The sequence below is a fragment of the Mandrillus leucophaeus genome, unplaced genomic scaffold (assembly GCF_000951045.1).
Source record: "Mandrillus leucophaeus isolate KB7577 unplaced genomic scaffold, Mleu.le_1.0 Scaffold546, whole genome shotgun sequence".
Lineage (NCBI taxonomy): Eukaryota > Metazoa > Chordata > Mammalia > Primates > Cercopithecidae > Mandrillus > Mandrillus leucophaeus.
Window position 1 is genome coordinate 128,283 of NW_012105875.1, and position 5,060 is coordinate 133,342.

The following is a 5,060-nucleotide window of genomic DNA, read 5'->3' on the forward strand; positions in this document are numbered from 1 at the left end:
AGCTTTAAAGTCTTTGATCTTTCTTATAAGTGCAGAGAAGAAAACGCTGACATATGCTGCCTTCTCTCTCTGCTTGGGCTACCTAAAAGGGAAGGGCCCCCTATCCTGTAATCACGTGACTTGCTTCACCTTGTCAATCACTTAGAAGATTCACCCTTCTTACCCTGCCCCTTTGTCTTGTATGCAATAAACATCAGCGAGCCCAGCCGTTCGGGGCCACTACTGGTCTCCGTATCTTGATGGTTCCCCGGGCCCAGCTGCTTTCTCTTTATCTCTTTGTCTTGTGTCTTTATTTATTACAATCTCTCGTCTCCGCACACGAGGAGAACACCCACTAAGCCCTGTAAGGCTGGACCCTACATAAAAATTCCTGCCCTGCAGGTAGGTGAGGAAGTTCAGAAGTGGTGTGTATAAAGTGCTTCCTATCTAGCCAGGCAGTCTTGAGTTTCAAGGCCTGTCTTGGCATTCAGGGACTGTGGAATGGTCTCAGCGTTGGAGCAGAGAGTGGCATTTGGTGCTTGGTGTCATCCTAACCCCCACAGTCCTGTAGTAGTTAGCTAGAGCTGCCATGACAAAAATACCACAGAGGAGTAGATAAGCAATAGAAATTGATTTTATCACAGTTCTAGAAATTGAAAGTCCACGTACTTTCCTCCTCTGTAAGAGGTCACAGCGTTTCCCATGAGCTCTCATATATGTGGTGGAGGGAGAAACAGAAGGAGCAGGTGCCACAGAAGTCTGAGTCACCCACTGGGTCACTGGTGCCCTGGGACTTGCTGGAGCCTGACCCCATACACAACTCTCCCTGGGATGCTGGAGGCTGCTGTGCACGACCCAGGTAACTCAGACGTCACCAGAACATGATGTGCCACTCAGGTCCCAAAGCCCTTGGTGTCCTGTGGTCCAGCATTCTGATTTCAGTAAGCCCAGGGATAAGCCAAGAGCTGCTTTCCCAATGAATGCTTACCTGCAGGAGGAGTCGTGGTCTTTCTCTAGAACCTCCAGTTCTGCACCGTGAATCTTCTGGAGATTGTGAAAGGCTGCGTAAAATAATACACTGGATTTGTAACATACATGCTGTAACATTCATTAGTTTCTTTTTTTCTTTTTTTTCTTTTTTTTTTTTTTTTTGAGATGGAATCTCACTCTGTCATCTAGGCTGGAATGCAGTGAGGCCATTTTGGCTCACTGCAATCTCCGCCTCCCAGGTTCAAGCAATTCTCCTGCCTCAGCCTCCCGAGTAGCTGGGACTACAGACACCCACCATGATGCTTGGGTAATTTTTGTATTTTTGGTAGAGACAGGGTTTCACCCTATTGAGCTGGTCTCAAACTCCTGACCTCATGATCCGCCAGTCTTGGCCTCCCAAAGTGCTGGAATTAGAGGTGTGAGCCACCACACCCAGCTTCATTAATTTCTTAATACCCTCTTCCAGGAGTTACTGAGAAAGATATTTTACAATTCTAAGTGGAATATTTTATTGGGAAGGACTGTGGTTTATTTCTGCGATAATTCTATTGTGGCTTAAACAGTTTGTTCTTTTATAATTTGGAGTATTCCCTCTACCGCCTATTGTTTACTTTTGACCTTTGATATTTATGCTATGCAAATTTATCTACCCCTGATTTTACTTCTTCAAAGCCAGTATGAGGCTAGTCAAGCCTGATTTCCTCTTACAGGAACTAAGACTTTTGCCCCATAGTACTTGTGTAACCAGGTTACAAGATTTAAAAATCTATTGCAAGTGACAGTAATTAAAGACAAACAAAAAATCAAATGTGGGCTACTCTGGAAGAAGAAAGCATTGGAATGTAGATTTTATTTGTTTATTTGCAGAGACATGAACCAACTTATACTCGTTTAATTTCCACATTATTTATGGAGAGTCTAAAGTCAATTTCTGAGAACAGAAAACCAACTTGAAAAGCTGTTTAAATTCTATTAGTGGGATTTACAAAGGTACAAGCGTTAAGAAAAAGAGAGGAGAAAAGAGAAGAGAGAGGTAGAGAGAAATGAAAACGTGACACAAATGAGAGCCAGACAATGGAGATGGAGAAAAAGCCGTCGAGAGGGACAGAGGGTGCGGTGGAGGTCTGCAGAATCTAAAGATCCACCTCTCTTCTCCGGATGCTGACTTCTCACCTGATCGCAGAAACAGACGGAGCTTTAACTCTGACCACATAGTCCTCAGGATGACAGAGGGTGAGGCCACCTGCACCCCACCAACCTTCCACAGCCCCTCTGCATGGGCTCTGCCCAGCACCCTACACGTGCTCTGAGGCCTCTTATTGCAACAAATGACTTCCACGGACTTCGGTTCCCTCCACCACCTCTTTCTCCTCGGTCAAGCATCTTCAATGGTCTGGATACGTGTATTTGCTTCCATTTGTCGCCTTCCACTCACTCGTCCATGTCCACTTCCGTCTTCCCCTTTCTCTAACATTGCTTATACTGAGGTCAGCAACATCCTCCTCTATTGCTAAACCTGCCAGGAACTCACAGGTTAGTTTTGCGTCCTTTGACACTGAGGGCCACTTCTTTTCCTGGAATAATCTCTGTGAGGTAAATATACATTTTTAAAAATTTTGTTTAGCCTGGTGCAAAAAGATAAAGAGACTCTCCTCTTTTCGCTCAGAGCATTTTCTATTCATTCATTTATTCACTCATTCATTGACAGAGTCTCCTTCTGTCACCCAGGCTGGAGTGCAGTGGTGCCATCCAAGATTACTGCAGCCTTAACCTCCTGGGCTCAAGCGATCCTCCCTCCTTAGCCTCCTGAGTAGCTGGGACTACACACACACCCCACCATGCCCAGCAAATTTATTATTATTTGTGTGTGTGTGGAGATAAAATCTTGCTATGTTGCCTAGGCTGGACTTTGAGACCTTTTTTTTTTTTAGAAGAGGTGTAATTGAAAATCCTTTCTCTGCCCCGTGGAGATGTATGTAAAGTTTTCTAAAGCATACATAAGCCTCTTGCCTGCCTCACAACCCAGAACTGTCCTCCTCAAGGCCCTGGGAGCTCTCTCTTTGAAAGGCAGGCATCCGGGCAGAAAGCACCCCTGTCTCCCAGTTTCTGTGAGAAGGAAGGAACCTCAGTTCTGGGGGCATCTCACTCCCAGTTGCAAAATTACCTCCTGTCATAGATAAGAGAGGTTTGTTTTTCCTGTGGATAAAGCCAATTAACCACACAGAGAATCAACCCAGTTACTGGGTGAATTTAGGATGAATTATGTGTGACAAATGGTGCCGTCGAGTCCTCTCACCTGGGGACTAGTCACCGTCTATCTGGAAACCATGTGTGTAACGGGTTGCACCTGCTTGACTGGATACAAAGGTGGAGTTTCTTTCTGTCTTTGTCATCTCTTAGCAAATTGCATCGCATTTTGGCTTAATGGTTACTCAATCATAAGACAGGTTTCTTTTACTTCTATGGATGTGAGGGGGGTTTCTGGGCTGAGCAGAAATTTGTTTCTTAATTATATTTTTCCAGCACCCCACACCCAAGTTACTCCACCTTCTCTGAAGCTGCTTCCCCCAGGCTTTAACAGAGGCTGCTTCCCGGGGTTCCTCCCAGGCCCTGCCTCTCCTGGTTCATCTGATCTCCCATCCTCAGGGTACCGTGGCTTCCCTCCCTTCCATGTGCTGATGCCTCTTGGATCTCTAACTCTAGGCAGAACCCGGCTTCTCAGTTCTTCAGCTCAAAAACCCACCTTGGGACGGGCGTCTGCACCGGGACATCCTGCCGGGAACTCTCCTGGTGGAACACAGTGCATGTTCTCTGGCTGCCCTGCAGTTGTTAAATGCCACCAGTACACGTGGGGAATGTTCTGCTTCCCAAGGAGGAAGCCGGAAAGTTCATTTTCCCAGCACTCCTTACAGGAGGGTCACGAACACGAGTCCAGGCTTTCCCCATCAGGTGCTCCCGTGAACAACTCAGGATCCCGAGCAGCACCAGGAAGCAGAGGGTGCATGGCACCGATTTTTGTTTTTATTTTTTGAGTGGGGATGGGGGACAGTGGTGCAGAAGCTTCTGGACTCCAGGGCCAGCCTCAGCAGTGCAGGGTGCAGGGTGTGGTTTCTGCCTCCTGCAGTAGCTGGAAGATCTTGACTGGAGCTGTCCTGCACCTGTGGTTTAATCCTTGCCCTGGGCCCTGTGGCCTCCAAGCCGGCTTGATGAGTGCCCTTGGAGCTTGGTGACCTTCCTACCCTGTCCTTTAACCAGTCCCTTTTCTGCTTCTTGCTGGAGTGAGCCAGGCGGTTTTCTCTGAATCTGCTCCTGTCCTGGGTTCTCCTTTAAGGAGCGGTACCCTGGGCACCCGACCCCTCAGCCAGATGCCCAGCAGATGTTCTCATGCTTCCACTTTCCTTACCCCTTCATGTCCGGTGGTCACTCCTTTCTGTGCCTTCCATATGCTACATCTCTCTCTGCTGTGTCCTGTCTTCTGCACCCAGTGGCCTCCAAGTAAGTTTGCACCACCACCCATTCTTCCTTGGATGAATGCAGTGATCTCCCCGGGTCTCCCTGTCTCCATGGGGGCCACCAGCATCCGAGCCAGCTTCTTCTCTGTGGCAGAGATTATCTTTTTCAGTCCTCCTCTGGCCATGCCCTCTCCTGCTCCTCTTTCCAGGGCTTCCAAGTCCCTGGGATGTGCTCCAGCTGCTAAGAGAGCCTCGAGGGTTGATGACGTGGCCTCCACAGTCCTCCCGAGCAGCTACCCCACCTACCCTCATCCTTCAGCTCATTATATTTCCTTTTTCTGTTTAATTTTTTGAATAGGTGTTGTATTTACATGGCTCAGAAATTTGCATCCATGTGTATCCATATATGTGTGCAGGCACGAAGAGCCTGTCTCACCCGTGTTTCCTATGTACCCAGGTGCTAGCCCCATGCCAGCCCTAGTGGCCAGCTATGCTCTTTGTGACCTGCAAAGCTTTCTACAGCTGTTTTATGAAAAGAATAGGAATTATTGTAAATTATGATAAAATATACATAACATAGAATTCACCATCTTAACCACTTTTTTTTTTCTTTTCTTTCTTTTTTTTTTTTTTTTTTTT

At 47.1% G+C, this 5,060-nt stretch overlaps 1 long non-coding RNA gene across 1 annotated transcript; it reads right to left on the minus strand.

The window, feature by feature from the left end:
• Positions 1 to 499: 499 nt before the first annotated feature.
• Positions 500 to 4,658, minus strand: LOC105552146. The gene is made up of 3 exons (XR_001007954.1): positions 3,713 to 4,658; positions 2,143 to 2,555; positions 500 to 1,040 (listed from the first exon to the last, which is right to left on the minus strand). It is a non-coding gene; the product is annotated as an uncharacterized LOC105552146 (long non-coding RNA).
• Positions 4,659 to 5,060: the final 402 nt, after the last annotated feature.